This window comes from Hordeum vulgare, chromosome 5H, assembly GCF_904849725.1.
Source record: "Hordeum vulgare subsp. vulgare chromosome 5H, MorexV3_pseudomolecules_assembly, whole genome shotgun sequence".
In the NCBI taxonomy this organism is placed as follows: Eukaryota; Viridiplantae; Streptophyta; class Magnoliopsida; order Poales; family Poaceae; genus Hordeum; species Hordeum vulgare.
In genome coordinates, this window is record NC_058522.1 from 207,951,239 (window position 1) to 207,974,347 (window position 23,109).

Consider the following 23,109-nt stretch of genomic DNA (forward strand, 5'->3'; position numbering starts at 1 on the left):
TTGGAACGAAGTCATCAACATAGTCATCAGTGTGGATGGTGTTATCATTTTCTTCATGGTTGAAGATTGATTTGCTGATGAATGTGGTTGCAAGTGCAAGGCTAGCTTGTCCAGATTCTGAGTCTTCATTAGAACCCTCCTCTTCATCATATTCCTTAGAATCCATTTCCTTGCCAATAAGTGCCCGAGCCTTTCTGAATCTAGTCTTCTTGTGCGATAAGAGTTCTTCTTTTTCTTCAGGTCATCAGAACTTTCATCCTTGTATTTCTTCTTCTTTGCTTCCTTTCCCCAACGAGGACAATCAGCAATGTACTGACCTGATTTCTTGCATTTGTGGAAGGTTCTTTTCTTGTAGTCCTCAGATGAAGATTTTGATTTCCTCATATCTCTTCTTGAAGATTTACCAAACTGGCCACGTCTTGTAAACTTCTGCAATTTCCTCACGAGCATTGCAAGCTCCTGTCCAAATTCTTCAGGATCACCAATGCTACCATCCGAGTCTTCTTCTTCAGATGAGGAAATTGCTTTGGCCTTCAGTGCACGAGGTCTAGAATAGCTTGGTCCATATAGATCTCTCTTTTCTTCTTGTTGGAATTCATGAGTATTGAGTCTTTCGAGTATATCGGCAGGATCAAGCATCTTGTAGTCTAGTCTTTCTTGAATCAGCAGAACTAAAGTATCAAATGAAGAATCCAAAGATCTTAGCAGTTTCTTCACAACTCCATGATCAATAATGTCTCGAGCTCCGAGTGCTTGCAGTTCATTTGATATGTTAGTGAGGCGATCAAAGGTATCTTGGCAGCTTTCATCGTCAAGCCTCTTGAATCGATTGAAGAGATTGTGAAGAACATCAACACGAGAATCACGCTGGGTTGATACTCCTTCATTAACTTTGGACAGCCTTTCCCAGATAAGTTTTGCTAAGCACAAAGCACTCACTCTGCCATACTGACCTTTGCTCAGATGGCCGTAGATGATATTCTTCGCTTGAGAATCAAGTTGCTTGAATTTCTTCACATCAGCGACAGAGACAGTAGCAGTGACGATAGGGACACCATGTTCCATAATATACCAGAGATCATTGTTAATAGCTTGTAGATGCATATGCATCTTGCTCTTCCAGAAGGGAAAGTTCTTTCCTTCGAAAGTAGGACATCCTGCAGTAACCTTGATCATGCTTGCAGTCCACATAACTAAAACTCCAGGTGGTTAAACCAAAATCACACAGAACAAGGGAGTACCTTGCTCTGATACCAATTGAAAGTGCATTATATCGTCTAGAGGGGTGTGAATAGGAGATTTTTTGAATTTCATCACTGAGGAAATTCCTCACTGATGACTAAACAGCAGCGGAAACAACAAAGGATTAGGAGTGCAAAGTATCACTACAACAGTTTTCAAGGTGAAGAATATGAAAAGCAGTTTGCACAGTAAGCAGGCACAGAGAAAACAGGTGAAGAATAACTCGCGTGAAGAATTTGGGGTTGAGGAATTTCAGAGAAAGTCTTCAACAAATTCTTCAAACAGTGAGAATGAAAATCTTCAACATACAATATGAGGGATTGAAAGAGTTGAAGAAATAGAACCCGTTTCACACTGAAGATAGTGGTTGATGACTCAATTCCAACTATTGTGACAGTTGTACATCTCTTTTGGAGCGGCTTGGTATTGAAACCAAAAGACACATAGTCCCGGGACACACAGTCCCTACCGTATTCTCCTTGGGCTAAGAACACACCGTCCTCGCCTAACACTCATGGTAAGTCTTTAGGGCAGACTTCGAAACCCTCAGAAACTTGGTCACCTGGCGATCCACAATTAACTGGTCGATTGCTCTAAACCATCATGCCTAACCGTCTGGAGGATGCACAATCCTCAAAGGAAAAAGGCTTCAGTCCCTCACAGGAACAACTTCATCAGTGATGCTCAATCACTTTAGTTTTGGTTTGTGGTTTGGTGTTTTGGGTATTTCCTCACTGATGAATTACTCTCGAAGACTCTGAGGAATTTGGGTTGCTTTTATGACAACTGTCAATTGCTAACGGAGTAGCCGACCAGCTAATGGTTGTGGGGGCAGCTATTTATAGCCTGGGAGCATCCCGACATGATTTGACATTAATGCCCTTAAATAATATGAACGTTGGTGTTGATAAGATCAGTAATGTGGCGTGAATTGCGGTAACGGTCGGGACCCTGAACTGTGGGAGTCCTCATGTCTCTCATATTCCTCACTTGAGGCTTTTGGTAGGACTAGGCTTGGGTTGAGCATCATGAGGAAATTAATTCCAAAGTGTTACCTGGACCCCCTTTAACAGTACGGTGTTCCTATGACTGAAGAGTGAAGAAAATAGAACATAAAGAATAAATCTTCATGCTTCAAAGTCTTCAGATTGATTTTCTTCAGGACATACCGAATTCCTCATCTTCAATATCTTCGCGAGGAATTTAATTTCATCGCAATTTCTTCGCGATTCAATTCTTCAGCTTCAGACCAATTTCTTCAACCGGAGATATACATTTTTAGGGGTCGATATTCATCGAATATTTCAAACTCCTGAGCGACTTATAGATCCTGTGTACACTCATGAACACATTAGATACTTAACCTATAAGTCTTCAAACCACCAAAATCACTGAGGGGCACTAGATGCACTTACAGACTTGCATTCCAGGGCCGACCTAGGGCCCCATAAAGTCATCAATGTCCTCAAAGCTATCGGTGCAGTCTCGGGCTCACTCACGCAAAAACATTCTTACTCAGATGCACAAGGTTACTCGGACCATCTTGGGTGAGTCGAATATTCTTCCACCTCAGACCGAGGCAAGATGCAGATTATGACGAGACTCGAACGTATGAGACTTAAACTACCACATAAAGCATAGTGAAGACCGGCTTTACCAATAATGCCGGAGTTAGAGCTGCTGTTACTAGTAACTTCTGTAGTTATTAGCATTAACTCAGCCTTGTAATGGTGCTCGGTCGGTCATGGCGCACTCTATATAAGCCGCACCCGATCTCCTGGACAAGGGTTGAGCATTATGTATTCTCACACCCCTCATAAGAAAACACTCCTGGACAAGGCTCGAGACGTAGGGTCTTTACCACTCCCGAGTGGGTCCCGAACTCATACATCCGAGTGTGACCACTACGCCATAGCTAGGCTTCGCCCCACCGTTCGTACCCCTGGTACTATTGTCAGGTTCATTCCCACCACACCCCCTACGCGCAACGATGTAATGGGAACACTTGCCAATGAGTGTCGTCTTGCCATGCAGCGCTTCTATGGATAGATCCTAAGCACTGCCTTAGCGGCTCTACGCCCATCATGGCTGACTTGTCATCCTCATTGCGAATGCCCGGGGAACTGGGCATGCTTCCAACCCCCCTGTCGCGCAACAATTCTGGTAAGGGCTCAATCGTGCGTTAATCTTCTCATACAAGCGATAATTTAAGTAGGAGGGAAGGGTTTTACTTATCTTTTCCTTCCTCTACCGACTTGCTTTCTGTGAGGTGGCCGCCTTGAACGCATCCGCCCACCCACTCCTTCTTCCCTTGAGATGACTTGTGCGCGGGGAGCGCTCTTCCGAGAGACCCCTCCTTTACTTTGAGAAAAAGAAAGACGAGAAAATAGGATGTATTGGGGGTTCTTAGAGGTTCGGCAACATATTTGTGTCGACTATAATCTACCGCAACGATCTGCATGATGGGCATAATGTAAGAACGCAATTAGGCAGAAAAGTGTTTTAGGATTTCAAGTCTTATTAACTTTGCACATGGTCATCACCTGGCTTTGTACAAAGGATTACTCATATCGCTACGAGACTTGCCCAAAAGTGGTTGCCGGGGGGCGAGACAACTGCGCCTCACGGGTAGAACTTGCGAAGATGCTTGATATTCCATGAATTCTACACCGGAGTGCCATCATCACTCTCTAGGCGGACTGTGCCAGGCCTGGTGAGTCGTACCACCCGGTGAGGGCCTTCCCACTTTGGTGGCAACTTGTTTTATCCCTTCGCAGACTGAATCCATCGGAGCACAAGGTCGCCTTCCTAAAAAATCCTTGTGCGCACTTTGTGGCTATGGTAGCCGCGTAGGGCCTGCTGATACCTAGCAGAGCGTAGTGCGGCCTTGAGGCAATCATCCTCGAGGAGCGTGGCATAGACATGTCGTAACCGTTCTTACTGGTCCTCGTCAAAGGCATGCATTCTTGGTGACCCATAAGTGAGTTTCGTAGGGAGAATGGCCTCCGCCCAGTAGACCAGGGAGAAGGGTGTCTCACCGATGGCTCGATTCAGTGTCGTTCTGATTGACCGAAGAACCATAAGGAGTTCATCAATCCAGTGCCTTCCATGCTTGTGCAGCTTATCGAAAGTCCTTGTCTTGAGGCCCCGTAGTACTTCAACATTTTACCTCTCTACTTGCCTATTGCTCCTGGGGTGAGCGACGAAGGTGAAGCAGAGCTTGATGCCAATATCTTGACAGTATTGTACAAAAGTGTTGCTAGTGAATTGCATACCGTTATCGGTGATGATGCTGTTTAGGAGACCAAAACGGAAAACAATCCCTCTGAGGAACTTGATTGACTCCAGTGTCATCACCTTTCTCACTAGCTCCACCTTGGTCCACTTCATGAACTTGTCGATGGCAACAAACAAGAACTCGAAGCCCCGGTAGCACTAGGGAGGGGGCCGACAATATCGAGTCCCTAGAATGAGAATGGCCAGGAGAGTGGTACGGTTTGAAGGGCTTGTGTTGGTTGGTGTATCTGCTTGGCATCGTATTGGCATGCTTCACATGTTTTCATCACCACCAAGGCATCTTGAAGGGTTCTGGGCCAGGAGAAGCCCTGCCAGAACGCCTTCCCAACAAGAGCTCGTGATCCTACGTGGAAGCCACAAATTCCTTTGTGTATCTCTGCCATCAGCCGTTATCCTTCCTCCTGGGAGATGCACCTCAATTTCACCTTGTTGGGCCGCCACGTGTACAGATAGTTTTCTATGAACTGGTACAAACTGGAGCGCTCGGCTACTCTTTCAGCTTCCTCTTGTTCTTTGGGGAGCTATCCCATCTGGAGGTATTGGACAATCTGCTGCACCCATGTCATAGACCGGGGCTTGATGACAAGGGCTAAAGGCGTCTCTTTTGCTACAGGAACATTAGCTTCAACAACAAGGACTGCTCATCCTGCTCGAGCTTGGCTACTCACCATCGAGCGCTTCGTCGTCCCCAACAATGTTCTTTGCGGCCACGGGTGCCTCTGCCGGCAAATAGTCGCCGGCGCTGATCTTCCTGTTCTTGGTTTGCCGTCCTGACGGTGCAACTCATACGTGAGTGAGTCGGAGCACGAAGGTGCCTCGTTCCATAGGCGAATTCTAAGTTGCTTTCTTTGACAGGTCATCAGCGATGCTATTCTCCGTCCTGGGGACGTGTTCCATCTACACACCATTGAATCATTCCTCCAACTTCCTCACTTCATCAACGTATGCTTCCATCACGAGGCTTTGACATTCCCTGTTGACTTGATGCCCTACCAGCTATGAGTCCCCTCAGATTATTAGCTTCTTGATCCCCAATTCTGTCGCTATTCACAGCCCGGCAAGCAAAGCATCATATTCTGATGCATTGTTGGTCGACACCTCCCGGGGGAAGTGCATCTAGATCACCTACTTGAGGTGTTGTCCAGTGGGTGCTATGATCAGCACTCTGGCACCGCCACCTCGCAACGAGAAAGCTCCTCCGAAGTACATGATCCATGCGTGGGAGGTTTCCTTGCCAAGAAGGGATGTGTGTGGGAACTCTTCATATGGTGTTGGCGTCCACTCGACAACGAATTCTGCCACTTCTCGGCTATTGATGGTCGTTTTGCTCTCAAAGTTCACATGGAAACTGGCTAATTCCAGGGCCCAACAACGATTCAGCCGGTTGCCTCCGGGTTCCTTACGATCCACTGCAGTGGGAAGCGGGTAACGACAGTGATGCAGTGCGCTTGGAAGTAATGATGCAGCTTGCGGAAGGCTATGAGGAGGCCAAAGAGCAGTTTATGGATCCCATAATATCCCGTCCGATCCCCCAGCAGGAGGGAGCTAACAAAATACACAGGCTGTGGTACCACCTTCTTCTTCTGCACTGCCCGCTGTTCTATTTCTCGTGCTGGTTTCATATTTGGCTCTTGGCTTATTGTGGTTGACTTGGGGCCATCGACTTCTGGGTCAGAGGCCACCATTTAGCTTTCCTTGGCCTTCCTTTCTTCCACTTGTGTGGCGCTGAGCACCTGATTCATTGTTGCCAAATACAACTACAACGGTTCCTCGGGTCTGGGCGCGACTAGGAGCGGGGCTGAGGACAGGTACTTCTCGAGGTCTTGCAACGCTTCTTCTGCTTTTAGAGTCCATGACACTGGTCCTCCCTTCTTCAAGATCATGAAAAACGACAGGGCTCGCTCTATGGATTTGGAAATGAACCTGCTGAGAGCAGCAACACAGCCCGACAGCCGACAGACGTCCTTAACATGCTTCGGTGCCTCCAGTTGCTCGATCATTCAATCTTGGCGGGGTTTGCTTCTCTCCCGCGCTGAGATATGAACAAATTCAGTAGCTTACTAGACGGGACCCCAAATACGCACTTATCGAGGTTGAGCTTCAAGTTGATCTTGCGCAAATTTGCAAAGGTTTCCTCCGGATCATGGACCAACGAGGCTCTGTTCTTGGTCTTGACTACGATGTCATCCACATAGGATTCCACATTTCTATGCAGCTGCGGTCCAAGGACAATCTGGCCAGCCCATGCGGACGTGGAGCCCACACTCTTCAGGCCAAATGGCATGCGCCCAAAATAGTACGTGCCGCAAGGGGTGAGGAAGGCTGTTTTTTCTTCATCTTCCTTGGCCATGAAGATCTCATGATAACCAAAGTAGACATCAAGGAATGACAACAGGTCATAGCCGGCAGTGGAATCCACGATTTGGTCCATGTGCGGCAAGGAGAAGGCGTATTTTGGGCAAGCCTTGTTGACATGTGTGATGTCGATGCAAATTCTCCACTTCCCGCTTGCCTTACGCACTACCACGGGATTCGCCACCCATGTTGGGTGGAGTACCCCCGACCAGCCCTGCTGCCTCCAACTTTTTGAATTATTTAGCAATAGACTCTTGCCGCTCAGTGCTTGCTTTGGGACATTCTGCTTGACGGGGCGCTAATGAGGACAGACAGCAAGGTTGTGCTCGATCACCTCGTTGGGAACTCCGGGGATGTTAGAAGGTTGCCAGGAAAAACGTCAACATTCACCCGCAGGAAGGAGACGAGCATGCTTTCCTATTTGCTGACGAGGGTGTGACTTATAATGAAAGTTCCTCCCTCGCCGTCCTCCCATGCAGCCACTTGCTTCGTCTTGTGGATGGTCACTCTGTTTCTCTTGCCCCCAGTGGCAGAAGTCCCAGGTGAGTCATCAACAAGCCCTCTTTGCTCAGCTGTGTGCTTCTCGGATTCATCATGACTCTTGTCGGAGGTCTTGGGCTTGCTTTTGGCAGGAGTAGGCGCCTTGTCAGCGGGCGTTGCGATTGCCTCTCGGTAAATCTTGTCGACGTAAAGGACTTCGTCTTTCTTGTCTGCATGGACGGTGATGATGCCCGTCGGCCCTGGCATCTTGGGTGTGTTGTAGGCGTGGTGTGATGCCGCTATGAATTTAGCCATTGCGGGATGTCCCATGATTCCGGTATACGACAATGATATCTTGGCGATGTCGAAGGTGACCCTCTTTGTCCTAAAATTGAGCTCGCTACCAAACATGACCGGAAGGGTTATCTTGCTCTTCGGCTGAAATCTCCCCCCTCCCCATCCACTCCTTGGATGGAGCCCGTGGGTTTAAAATCTGAATCGGGTATTTGCAACCGCTTGATCACATTGAGAGATATTAAGTTCAGGTCGGCCCCCCTATCGACCAACATCTTTGTGACCCTGAGGTTGCATACCATTGGCGAAACCAACAGTGGCATGCACCCGACCATGGTGATGCGATCATGGTGGTCCTCAGCGTCAAAGATGATGGGAGTGTTGGACCACTTGAGATGTTTCATTGCTTCTGTCGCAGGCTCTGTAGTTGACTTCGTGGACCCATTGCTTAAGTTGCCTATGGAAGGAGTGCAGAGATGCGCCTCCGTCGACATACATAGCATCTATAGACTTCTAGAACTCCTGCCTGTAGGATTCCTCTCCATCCTCGTCATCATAACTGTCAGATCGGTCATCTCGGCCTCTGGGAGGCTTCCCCTTCTGCTGCTTGGCCTTGCTGTGCCGGCCACCTAGGCCGTCGCGGTTCTACTTATCGTACCCACCAACACCATCTCGGCCTTCTCCTTGTCTTGCCTTTCATACTCTTGATTCCGCTTCTCAGCAAGTTGTTCTGCTTGGTGGCACTTGTTGATGTCGTGGCCTTTGATGAGGTGGATCTTGCAGTATGGGTTGTTGGCCTTCTCACCTGCCGCGGCCTCATCATCTTCGGAGCACGTGGAAACATCCTTGCTGGGATCCTCTGGTTTAGCCTTCTTGCCGGTGTTAGGCTTGCCGGAGCTCTCAACAGCCATCACTGCTTTCCCTTCCGCTTCCTGTTACATTTGTGTCCCTTATTCGAGGAGGCAGGCGCATTCTCATTTTCGTCGGAGTCTATTTCTGTGCCAGCGTCCTCCCCTGGGTGCCTTCTTCCCTCTTTATCCCGTGCACACTTGTCGGACAGTGCGTAAAACTCGGCGACATCCCGCACCTTGTTGATGCTCATCTCCTCGTGCATGCGTCGATTGTGTACGTTCATGTGGAACGCAACGATGACCTCAAAAGGGTGGATGTGTGGGATGTTGTGATGCACGTGACTGAATCTATGGATGTACTTACAGAGGGTCTTGCTATCTCGGTGGGGGAGAACATGGAGATTGCTGGGCTGCCTTGGGAGCTTGTGGCCCCCATGGTAGGCCCCAATGAACTGGTTGCATAGATCCACCCAGGAGAAGATGGACCCTTCCATCAAGTTCATTATCCAACTCCTCACATTGGTCTTAAGCACCAATGGGAAGTAGTTGGTGAGCAAGTTATCGTCTCGTCCCCCGGCAGCCTGCACCGCGATAGTGTAGATGCCTAGGAACTCCGATGGACTGATATTGCTGTCATACTTGTCCGACAGCTCAGGCTTGAAGGCCCTGCTGGATGGCCAGCGGACTTCCCACAGCTCACGGGTGAATGTCGGGCATCACACCTCATAAGGTAGTCAACCACGCATCTCGGGCGCGAGCTCTTTGATGACTGGATCCACGCGACCATCGAACTGGTGGCGTGCCTCACGCTGCCTCTCGATTGTTGTACATGTGTCCTCCTTGCTCCAGTCATTCAAGACTTGGCGCTAATCTTGTTTGATCCATGGGTCCATCGAGGCATGAGACACTTTGTGCTGCACGTCGGTCCGACAAGTTACTTGTTGCTATCATGGGGCTGATTGCATCATGCGTGCTCCGCTGTCATCGAGCCCAACAGTGGGCCCCACAGGAGCTGCGCGTCGCGCACGTGAGGAGCCCGCTGCGTCTGGCTTATCCTTATTGGCGAAGCTCCACATGCTCTGTATGGTCGCCCTCCACTCCTCCATAATTTCCGATGCAGGGGAAAGTTAAGCAGCATCTTAGCCTACGTTAAAGCTTCCCCGCCATTTTAGGGACCGGACGGGGCGAGGCATGGGTAGCGCTCTTATTCCTGGCAATGCGAGAAGGGTCACTCTCCCGTGTCGTCTTCCCCCATCGGTCTCCACTAGAGAAAGGCGGCTGATCCTGGCCTTGCGCCTCCCACATGAGGGTATCTCCTTCGCTCCGCCCTGCGTCATCATCCCGTAGGAGTGGTGGAGGTCTAGCCGCAGCCGCCGCTTCTGCAGCCGCGCTCGTGGCAGCAATGTTGCCTTGTGTAGCTGTCGGCTCGTACTACGCTAGCACAATTGTAGCGTGTGTGCCGTGATTCGTGGAGCTCCGCACGGTGTGGTGTCTATCTTCGATGGTGGGATGGGCTTGTTGCCCGCCCTCGTCTCCGTCGCCTGCAGCGGCCGGCGTGGGCAACTTGGATGTCGAAGGGGCGGCCGCCGGGCCACCCTTAGTCTTCTTAAGCGTCGTGAGCTTCAAGGAAGGCATGCATAAGTGTTGGTGAAGATAGGCACACAGAAGATCCCCCTACCTGATGTGCCAAAGATGTCGGGGGAAAGGACCAACGATGATCTATGTGACGTGGGAGGCCCCTTTACGGTTCTGCAGGGGCTCCGATGTGCGAAGAGCATCAATCATCCAGATCATGCGTGACACTTTATATAGGTTCAAGTCGCTTGGTAGCGTAAAACCGTATGTCCTGTTTTTGGTGGTAGTTGACTAGGTGGGTTCAAGTACAGGAGCGTAGCTGCCCGGCAAGGATGCTGGAGAGGTGCAGCTATGCGTGCAATCGAACATAGTGTCAACCCTTCTTGCGGTAGCCATGGACCTCCTTAATAGTGTAAAGGGGTTACCACATAGCCTATAACGGTATTTTTAATGGGTGCACAGTGTGTACTGTAGTGACGGGACTGCTTGCCAGGATAGGTAGTGGGAAATACCTAACTCTGACGGACTAGGACATGCGCATTTAATGCGTCCTGAGGTGGCTCGGGCGAGGTCCCCTGGCAAGGATTGCCTCTCTCTCCATGTCGTCGGCCCAACTACCTCTTATTCTGCTGCCACGCCACGAGATTGTTGTCATCGTGGCTAGAACGCGTCGCTGCCCCGGCCACATGCTCGTGCTAGCTCTACATGCTCGCTTGCCCGCTCGACACCTCGACTGATGTAGACAATCAGCCCCCCGGTGAGGTGGAGCGGTGCTTGGCGGGCTGGGACCTTGTTTGGCGCCGCGAGCGGACGACTGCGTAGGCTGGTGGGAGTCTTGCCTCCCCGCCTTGGTCCTGGTCTTGGTTCTCCTCGGGGCTCGGAGTAAGCCTAGCAAGAAGTTGCCTGCATGGAGGCCGCAGTTGACCATGCCTAAGTTAGCGGGACTAAGGACCCCGTTTCTTAGGACACCAACAACTACTTTTAATGTGTAAAAGGGTAAGTTTGCAAGAATAAAACTAGTCATACTTAGATAGAATAAAACTACGAGTCATTTGCAAGATAATAAAAGTTAATTGTTTACTAGAAAGCTTTTTGTAACACAAGAGAAGGATTTGTCCTTAGGCAATTGATAACTAGACCGATAATCATTATTTCAGTTTTATATGAGGGAGAGCCTTGAGCTAACATACTTTCCGTACTTGGATCATATGCACTTATGATTGGAACTCTAGCAAGCATCTCCAACTACTAAAGATCATTAAGGTAAAACCCAACCATAGCATTAAGTAACAAGTCATCTTTAGTCCCATGCGCAACAACCCCCTCACGCGGGTTTGTGTTTTAGTCACTTACACAACCCACTATAAGTGAATTATCTATATATTACAACACCCTACAGTGGTAATACCACACGCTTTTCAGACACGGAGGTCACCATGGATAGCACCAAAATAAACATAAAACTAAAACCAATCACGAGCATCAATCAACCCATAGGACAAAAGTAATCTACTCGAACATCATAGGATAGACACACATCCATTGGGTAATAATATATAGCATTGAGCACCATGTTTAAGTAGAGATTACACCAGGGGAAAGAGGTGTTACACTGCTGCATAGATGGGAAGAGGATTGGTGGTGACAGCGGGGGAGTTGTTGGTGTAGAGCATCGTCGCGATGGTTGCCCCGACGGGGTTTTGCCGCCACCAGGAGAAGGGGGGAGAGAGCCCCCTCCTCCTTCTTCTTCTTCCCTAGTGTGAGTGCAAAAACCAGCGGATCTCATGTAGGGAGTCCCGAGATGTGGATCTTGTATCAATGGGGAACAAGAAACACATGGACAATATTTACCCAGGTTCGGGCCCTCTAGAAGAGGTAAAATCCTACGTCCTACTTGATTATATTGATGTGTGTATGATGTTTACATAGTCGATCTACCACGAGATCAGATGAACTAAACCCTAGATCCGTAATATAATGATTCTCCCCCTCTACGAACTAAACCCTCCAGTTTATATAGACACTTGGGGTACCTAGGGTTACATCTGGCTAGTTGCCATCACGGAACAAACATGTAGATTATATCATCTTGCCTTGGAGGACACACCAAAGCACTGAAGGATTCCTTCCCAAACACGGAATCGCCTTATAGCTCGGCCTTCCAAAGATAGTCACAAAGCACCCCACCTATCCATACCATAAGGGATAGATCGGTGTCCCGAGGACCCCTTAGTCCCGGACTCCCTCAATAGCCACCGAAGTATCCTCATGTCGGGGTCTTGATCTCCAGCAACTTCATGCGCCCCAAAATCTCCGGCATGCGGGGCGAGTTCTTCTCCCCATCTCTGATCATCTAGTACCAGTTCAGCCAATGATGACTTCCTTATTTCCAAACAATACATATTACTTAGCCTCAAAGGCCAACAGCTCGACCGTAAATAGTGCCTTCGATTAACAATGTTTTAGATAAAGATTGCGGCCAGTCTCCACCAGTGAGCAGTTATGCAAGCTCGATTAGCGCTTTGAGGAAGTTCTTCCATTGGCACATCCCATCAATAAGGAGATTCTGACCCATTTTTAAGGGATATGATTCAAGATTTTGGCTATCCCACGCGCACATGAAGGCATGGTTATATCAGGAAGTAGTGACGTCTGCAGAGTAGTAAAGGGGCTCTTGGTATTAGAACAACTTATAAAATGAATACAACCATCAAAGCCTCCACATGCTTCTTGGATCTTAAGTCACCATCGCCTTCCCAATCTCTTGAGATCTAAGCGTCCTGATTCATCCTGCCTCCCCCCTCTCCTCAGGCCACTCCCCCAGCTCGGCCATGGCCGGTTCAGGTTCCAAGGGCAAGTGGGAGGTCTCTAGCATCTCCATCGACGACATCCATGAGTTAAAGCGCACCGGCCATCTTTTGGCCAATGTAGTCCATCGCACTCCACAGAAGGGCCAGGTCATCCCCAAGCTAAAGCAAGGCGAGAGGGTGGTGTTGATTCCCCATTTTGTCCAGAGACTTGGCTTCCCACTCTACCCCTTTGTAAAGGGTTTGACGTTCTTCTACGGGTTAGATCTTTAGAATCTTGCCCCAAACTCCTTCTTGCATATTTCAGCCTTCATTATTGTCTACGAGGACTTTCTGTGGGTCCAGCCACACTTCGGCTTGTGGCCAAAGCTCTTCAATGTTAAGACGAACATAGTCGGTGGCCAGCACGCGTATTGCGTCTATGTGGGGGGGGAGGTGATCAACAAGATCCCTTGGGTAGAGTGGCCAGACGGTACCTTCATAGATACCGCCAAAATCTGGCAAAAAAGTGGTTTATATCATCGAACCACGCAACACGGGTTGGGAAGCACCCTCCGAATTCAGATCTGGTCCTCCCATAAGGATGGTGTCCTGGATGAAGAAGGGGATCAACCAGGGGTCAACCACACAGGTGGAGTCGTTGGACAGGTGCATTTCCGAGTTGACAAAGAAGGGGCTCGAACTAACAAACGTGGTTCAGATCATGCTTTGCCGTCGCCTCGTATTTTACCACACCACAAAAGACAAGTTGTGGAAGGTGTTGTTCAAGCCCCAAAAGGTCTGGCTGATCAAGGAGGAAGACACCAGCCTCGACGCCCCAGACCCTCCTCGAGAGCTATGATAAAGTTTTATTCTCACGGTTGGGTACTTCCTTTTAGCAAGTAACTTAATCCCCGGATTTGGAAAAAAATATTGAGAAAGCAAAATAGATAAATGGCCCGGCGCCACTACCCGAGGGCCCCAGGACGGCCTTGCTAACGGAAATGATGATCGAGGCGCCATACAAGGTGCCGGAGAAGAAAGAGAAGAAGAAGGACGAGAAGAGGGAGGCCGTGGAAGGCCTCCACCAAAGAGGCCCTCGGACACTAAGTCCGAGGACACCAAGCCCCTTCTTCTCTTGAGGGAGAACATGAATAAGATAGGGAGGAGAGTGACTCCTCCCAAACAAGAAAGAGGGCGGCGTCCGATGACACCAAGGGGGGTCTGCCTCCTCCTACCCCAAAAAGGAAATGCAGGGCCAAGGTGGCCCTGTTTGACGACGGCCCGGACTCTTCGGAGGAGTCTGCGGCTTTCAAATTGGTTCCTCGTAGGAACCCCACGATCAAGCCTCTGGCCCAAAGGTATGAATTTTGAAAACTCTATCATACATCCATGTTGGGGCTCTCTACTAACCATGGGCATGCTTTTCAAGTTGTATCTCACCATCTGACCTACCCACTGATCACGCCTCGGAGGGGGATTCTCCGCCAGCCGAGCTAGCGTAGAGTGGGACCGCATCACGCACTACACCTCCTCCCGTTGTCAAGGAGATTGAGGAGATCTTGTCCCGAAACACCCATCCTGGGCCGAACACAGGGGTGGGGGTGTTGATGTAATGGCCGAGGTTAATACCTCGGTCACCGAAGACCTGGAGGGAGAACCTCCGGTAGCGAACCAATAGGGTGAGCCCGGTTAACCCAAGCCCACTCTGATCATGGTACCGGAGACCCCCAGGCATCGAGAGTTGTACATTCCTGTCTGTGCCAAAGGGGGGACCAAGGTGCCGCCACCGGAGCCACCCATAGCAGAACGGGCCAAAACCGGGTGGCCCGTTGTGATGAAGGAGGCTTTGAATGGCCCTCTATCATAGAAGAACACTGCGCTCTCCTAGGTGCGGTTTTACAAATCATTCAGTCTGAAGGAGGCTTTTGGCGGGCTTCAAGGTAAAACATGTAATACTCTTGCATCGAAAAGAATTTATTTTATATGGTTATGCAGTCCTTATATGTAGTATCCCCCAAGCATGGGTGAGTTTGAAAACTCAAGAGGGGGTCCAATAGCTTAGAAAACACTGATAATAGATAATAGTTAAAATGAACCATAGCTCCCGAGAGTTTGGTGGGATTGAAGAAATCCTGATACAGGATCCAGAATCATATAATTCTGGAGTCTGACAAGTATGAGATGTTATGCAGGTCTCATCTTTGACAGTATCCGCCAATGCCCGTGGACCTGATCGATGAGGAGCTCGACCTTCTCAACAAGTGGTTTAACAACACTCAAGGTAAGTCCGAATTGGAATGATTAATATTGTTGTTTTCCTCATTAAGTGAGGTATTTGGGCTTTATCTCAAAGCGTGGGGTGCTTATTATAATTCCAAGGTGAGGCAAGATGTTGCAGAGCAGAAGTCGGGCCGAATGAGCGATTGCCAAACTGCCATCGCTAAATGCTGCCAGTGATAAGCACAAGGCTAGGGTGGCAGAGGTGCAACATGAGCTCAAGGATGTAGTCACGAAATGCGAGGCCCTTCACCAAAAGAGTAAGGATCAGGCCTCCGAGCTGGCCTCGTTGACGTTAGCGATCCAAGAAGCGCGCTGGAGGTGCAAGGCTACCAAAAGGAGCTCCACCAAGCCTAGCTAATTGCGGATGGTATGACATACTTACTGCAATGAGTCTTCAGTGGTAACCAGTTCACATTGCTCATACAAGTGTGTTGTTCCTGACGCGCTATTGTGGATCTCCTAAGGAGTGAGAATGATGTGGCAAGTCACTTTGCGATCCCGGTAGGGGATGTCGAGTGGAGGTTGTTCTGGGCGCAGTTTTGTAAGTGCATCTAGTGCCCTTAGTGATTTTGGTGGTTTGAAGACTTATAGGTTAAGTAACTAATGTATTTATAAGTGTACACATGCTCTATAAGTCGCCGAGGAGTTTGAGTTATGCGATGAATATCGACCCCTAAAATGTATATCTTCAGCTGAAAAAATTGGTCCTATGCTGAAGATTTTGATCGCGAAGAAATTGTGATGAAAGTGATATTCCTCATGAAGATACTGAAGAAGAGGAACTCGGTGTGTCCTGAAGAAAATCAATCCAAAGACTTTGAAGCATGAAGATTTATTCTTTCTGTTGCATTTTCTTCACTCTTGAGTCATAGGAACACCGTACTGTTAAAGGGGGTCGAGGTAACACTAGGAATTAATTTCCTCATGATACTAAACCCAAGCCTAATCCTACAAAAGCCTTAAGTGAGGAATATGAGAGACATGAGGACTCTCATAGTTTAGAGTCCTGACCGTTTCCGCGATTCGCACCACCTCACTGGTCTTATCCACACCAACGGTCATAATATTTACAGGCATTTATGTCAAATCATGTTGGGATGCTCCCAGGCTATAAATAGCTTCCCCCCACAACCATTAGTTGGTTGGCTGCTCTGCGAGAAACTGACACTTGTCATTTAGAGCAACCCAAATTCCTCAGAGTCTTCGGGAGTAAATCATCAGTGAGGAAATACCCCAAACACCAATCCACAAAGCAAAACCAAGTGATTGAGCATCACTCAAGAATTTTTTCCTGTGTGGAACTGATGCCTTTTACCTTTGATGATTGTGCATCCTCCAAACGGTTAGGCGTCATGGTCTAGAGCAATCCAGCAGTCAATTGTGGATCGCTGGGTGACCCAGTTTCTGAGGGTTTGGAAGTCTGCCCTGAAGACTTACCACGAGTGTTGGGCGAGGACTATGTGTTGTTAGCTCAAGGAGAATACGGTAGGGACTGTGTGTCCCGGGACTGTGTGTCCTTTGGTTCCAAAACCAAGCCGCTCCAAACCAGACGTACGACTATCACAACAGTTGGAACTGGGTCATCAACAACTGTCTTCATCGTGATATGGTTCTATTTCTTCAAATCTTTCAATTCGTCAATATTGTATGTTGAAGACTTTCATTGTCTCTGTTTGAAGATTTTGCTGAAGACTTTCTCTGAAATTCCTCAACCTCAAATTCATCATACAAGTTAATCTTCACCTGCTTATTCTGTGCATGCATACTGTGCAAACTGTTTTCATAATCTTCATCAAGAAAACTGTTGTTGTAATCTTTGCACCTATGATCTTGCGCTGTTTTCGCTGCACGTTATTCATCCGTGAGGAATTTCCTCAAAAGGAATTTCCTCAGCGATGAAATTCTAAAAATCTCCTATTCACCCCCCTTTAGTCGATATAACACACTTTCAATTGGTATCAGAGCAAGGTACTCCCTTGTTCTGTGTGATTTTGGTTTAACCACCTGGAGATTTAGTTATGTCGACTGCTGGCATGATCAAGGTTACTGCAGGATGTCCTACCTTCAAAGGAAAGGACTTTCCCTACTCGAAGACCAAGATGCAGAAGCATGTTAAAGCTATTGGCAATGATCCCTGGTACATTGTGAAATATGGCATTCCCTCCATTGCTTCTACTGTATCTGTCGCTGATGTGAAGAAATTCAAGCAACTTGATTCTCAAGCAAAGAATATCAACTGTGGCCTTCTGAGCAAAGGTCAGTATGGCAGAGTGAGTGCTTTGTGCACAACGAAGCTTATCTGGGATAGGTTATCCAAAGTCAATGAAGGAATATCAACTCAGCGTGACTCTCGTGTTGATGTTCTTCGCAATCTCTTCAATCGCTTCGAGAGCCTTGACAATGAAAGCTGCCAAGATACCTTTGATCGCCTCATAGACATCTCAAATGAACTACCAGCACTGGGAGCTCGAGACATTAGTGACAATGAAGTCGTGAAGAAACTGCTAAGATCTTTGAATTCATCATTTGATACACTAGTTCTGATGATTCTAGATAGATCAGATTATAAGATGCTTGATCCTCCTGATATACTCGAAAGACTCAATACTCAAGAATTCCAACAGGAAGAAAAGAGAGATCTGTATGGACCCAGCTTCTCTAGACCTCGTGCGCTGAAGGCCAAAGCAATTTCCTCATCTGAAGAAGAAGACTCAGATTGCAGCATTGGTGATCCTGAAGAACTTGGACAGGAGCTTGCAATACTTGTGAGGAAATTTCAGAATTTTACCAGGCGTGGGCAGTTTGGTAAATCTTCAAGAAGAGATATGAGCAAATCAAAAACTTCATCTCAGGACTACAAGAAAAGAACCTGCCACAAATACAAGAAATTAGGTCACTATATTGCTGATTGTCCTCGCTGGGTGAAGGAATCAAAGAAGAAGAAATACAAGGATGAAATTTCTCATGACTCGAAGAAAACGAAGAAATCTTCAAAATCCTCATCCTCAAAGTCCTCATCGCACAAGAAGACTAGTTTCAGAAAGGCTCGGGAACTTATTGGCAAGGAAATGGATTCTGAGGAAGAATCTGAGGAATGTGATGAAGAGGAAGGTTCAGAAGAAGACTCAGAGTCTGGTGTGGCAAGACTTGCACTGGCTACCACATTCGTTAGCAAGTCAATCTTCAAGCTTGAAGAAAATTACAACGCTATCTACACTGATGACTATGGTGATGACTTCGCTCCAACCTATTGCTTCATGGCAAAAGGTTCGAAGCTACCAAATGACACTTCCTCCTCTGATTCAAGTGGCTCTGAACGTGATGATTATAAAAAACCTACTTACAGTAAACTTGCCAATATTGCAACTAAACAACAGAGTGCCATTGAAAAGCTTCGAAAGCTACTAGACAGAAGCGATAACCTGTTGAATGATGAAATGAATCATACCCAAATCCTCAGTGAAGATATGAAAAGTCTTCAGTCCAGATTTGACAGTCTTCAAGATCGTTATGGCAAAATCTAGGATGATAATGAGAAACTTTCCTATGAATTTCTTCAAAGGAAACTTGATCTTGAGAAGCTGAAGATGTCTCATGATGATCTTCAAATGGATAATGATTCATTACTTTCTCAACAGACCAGTGCCGCTCAGCTTGAATTCACTCCACCATGTCTCAAATGCTTCTATTGCTACAATTTCTTCAACTGCTCATGTGGTATCAAATTCCTCACTTGAGGAAATCACAAATGTTACTGACGAAAATGCAGGGTTGAAGGAATTGTATGTCACAAGCATGTACAAAAGTATCAAAGGGCATCAAACCCTTTGCGATGTGCTCAAAAAGCAGATATTGAACATGAACCCGAGGAAAGAAGGAATAGCCTTTGAAAGGAAACTGAATGCTGATGGATCATACTGGAAACCTGAGCAGTATCCCAAAACCTCATTGGTTGCCGTTAAAGAACCTCATGTTGATCCATCCAATCTAACAAGCTTTGCATGTGAATTATCATATTCCTTAGATGGGTCATTTGACTCCAACTATAAATTGTTCAAAAATCAATTTGGTGAAGTATTTGCTCGATATATTGAAACTAACTGCAGGAATGGACCACCCCTGAGGAAAATCTGGGTCCTCAAAAGTTGCATGGAAAAACTTCACGTGAATGTCCTCATGACACCACCCGTGAAGAATATGAAACCCAGATCACATTCCACAGGTGGTCCAAAGTCTTCAAGAGGATCAAAATCCTCAACTGGTCAAAACTATGCTCGTACTCGTGCTAATGCTTCTGATATGCAGGGAAATTACAGGGGATTTGAATATGAGCATTATACCTCAAATCATTATCTTCATAAATCCTCAAAGAACTTCTTTGCCTATTCAGTTGAGTACTCTAACCCCCCTACTGTGAAAAGAAGTGCGTTAGCCTCAATGCCCCCTTTCTCATATGGTGCTCGCAGGATGATGAACTCTTTGCCACCCCTTCAAATGTGGGTGGTGAAGAAATTGAACTAATCACTTCTACAGATCAGGTCTCCAGATGAAAATCATCATCTAAAGAATTTGCTGGAGACGTGAGGAAAATGCTTGTTTGGACGCAAGCTAAAATTTATGAAACGATAACATTTCACACATCCTCAAATTTACTGTTTATGATGAAATTCCTGTCTGATGAAATTGATATCATATACTTCATGTCTGAAGCATATGAGATGGTAAGATGCACTAATTCATCTGTAGGAGGACAAACCCAAGAGCACTGAGTGGGTTCTTGATAGTGGCTGAACACACCACATAACTGGTGATAAAAGCTTGCTGATGAATATGCCACTGACTCCATCAGCACTGAAGCAAATCACATATACTGACAAAGGTAAAAGCAAGGTATTGGGACTTGGCAAAGTGGCTATTTCCAAGGACAGGCACATGGTCAAAGTGATGCTTGTTGAATCCCTTGGGTTTAACCTCATGTCAGTCTCAATGCTTTGTGATCTTGATATGGTTGTTATCTTTGGAAAATATAGATGTGTAGTCATCATGGAATCTGATAGATCCAAAGTCTTCGAAGGTGTTAGGAGAGGAGATTTGTACATTGTTGATTTTTTCACAGGTCCTCAACCAGCCACATGCTTACTAGAAAAAACCTCAGAATGGTGGCTATGGCATCGAAGACTTGGTCATGAAGGAATGAGGAACTTGCACACGCTGGCAAAGAAAAAGCATGCCATTGGCATCGAATCAGTCAAATTCGTCAAGGACCACCTCTGTGGTGCTTGTGAGTCGGAAAAAATGACCAGATCCAAACACCCCTCGAAGACCATCATGACTACTACTCGTCCGTTTGAATTGCTTCACATGGATCTATTTGGACCTGCTCATTATGCTACTCTAACAAATGTAGCATCTTCATACGACTTTGTCATAGTTGATGATTATTCTAGATATACTTGGGTGCATAACATTCTGTATAAAATTGAAGTGCAGGAAGTCTTGAAACGATTTTCCTCAAAAACCTCGACGAACTTTGGCGTCAAGATCAAACACACCAAGAGTGATAATGGGATAGAATTCAGAAACACTAGTCTTGATGATTATCTTGATGAACTTGGTATTACTCATGAATTGTCTGCTCCTTATACTCCTCAACATAATGGCATCGTCGAAAGAAAGAACATGACTCTGGTTGAAATGGAACGGACTATGATTGAAGAATATCAGACTCCACATCGTTTCTGGCCTAAAACAATCAACACTGCTTGCGACATCATCAACAGGGTATATCTTCACAAATTCCTCAAGAAAACCTAATATGAACTCCTCACTGACAAGAAACCAATTTAAATTATTTCAAAGTCTTCTGTGCAAGATGCTGGATTTGAGATCCTCACCACATCTCAAAATTTGCACCTAAAGCACATGAGGGTTTTATGCTTGGTTATGGAAAGGATTCACACACCTCCAGAGTCTTCAACACCCATTACAACAAGGTTGTTGAAACTATAGATGTGCAGTTCGATCAAACTAATGGCTCGCAAAGAGAGCAATTGCCTCCTGTGCCAGATAAATTATCTCCTGAGGAAGCAATCAAGTTCAAAGCTACCGAAGACATTGTTCCTACTAAGGAAGTTGCTGAAGAAATTGTCCCCAACACTGATGAAATTAAAGATGGTGCTCCTGAGGAAATTTCTCCAGAGCAAATTCCTCAGCCGGGACAAAATCCTCAACCAGCTCATTCGAGGATTGCAAATGAAGTAGAACTTGACAAAATCCTCGATGACATCAACGCGCTAGGTCCTCTCACTCATTCAAAAGCTTCACACTTAGTTAACTTTTGTGGGCATTCCTCTTTTGTGTCTATCACAAAACCCTCAAAAGTTGTTGAAGCTTTCATGGAAATTGAGTGGATTCAAGCCATGCAAGATGAACTTCTTCAATTCAAGCTAAATGACGTGTGGGAACTCGTCAAACGACCATATCCTTGCAAGCACAATATCATCGGCACCAAGTGGATATTCCAAAACAAGCAAGATGAGGATGGTCAAGTGGTGAGGAATAAGGCACGACTTGTAGCCCAAGGCTACACACAGGTTGAAGGAACTGATTTCGATGAAACTTTTGCACCTGTTCCTAGACTTGAAGCTATTCGAATTCTAATTGCTAATGCTAATCATCATAACATTACTCTATATCAAATGGATGTGAAAAGTGCATTCCTCGATGGTAAGCTTGAGGAAGAAATATATGTTGCTCAGCCTCTAGGTTTTGAGGATCCAAAGAATCCACACAAAGTCTTCAGACTCAAAAAGGCACTCTATGGCCTCAAGCAAGCCCCTCGGGCGTGTTATGATACATTGAAGGAATTCCTCATGAAGAAAGGATTCAAACCTGGTTCACTCGATCCAACTCTTTTCACAAAATCCTATGACAATGAACTATTTGTGTGCCAAATATATGTCGATGACATCATATTTGGTTGTACTGACAAACGCTACAATAATGAATCTGCTTACATGATGAGTGAAGAATATCAGATGTCTATGATGGGGGAGTTGAAATTCTTCTTAGGTCTTCAAATTCGTCAACGACGCAATGGCATCTTCATATCACACGAGAAATACCTCAAGGATGTTCGTAGGAAATTCGACATGCATGAATGCAAAGGCGCCAAGACTCCCATGCCTACCAACGGCCACCTCTGCACTAACGAAAATGGTAAAGATTTCGATCAACAGGTATATCGCTCAATGATTGGCTCTTTATTGTATCTATGTTCATCTAGGACAGATATAATGCTTAGTGTTTGCATGTGTGCTCGTTTTCAAGCAAAACCAAAGGAATCACACCATAAAGATGTTAAGCATATTCTTCGATACTTATCTCACACACCAACACTAGGATTATGGTACCCCATGGGCTCAGATCTTCATCTCATGGGATATTCTGATTCTAACTATGCTGGTGACCGTGTGGATCGCAAGTCAAGTTCTCGCACTTGTCATTTCCTCGGAAGATCATTAGTCTGCTGATCCTCAAAGAAGCAGAATTGTGTTTCTCTCTCCACTGCCGAAGTTGAGTACATTGCTGCTGGATCCTGTTATGCTCAATTGCTATGGATGAAGTATACCCTAAAGGACTACGACATCAACATGAATATTGTGCCTCTCTACTGTGACACTGAGAGTGCAATCAAGATCTTATACAACCCAGTACAACACTCAAAGACTAAGCACATCCAAATTCATCATCATTTTCTTCAGGACCATGACCTCAAGGGAAATATCATCATCGACCATGTGAAGACTGATGATCAACTAGTAGATATTTTCACTAAGCCCTTGGATGAGAAAAGGTTTTTAAAGTTGAGGTGTGAGCTAAATATCTTAGAGTGTTCAAATGTTTTGTGGAAACATGCACACATCCTAACACTTATGCAAAACTGA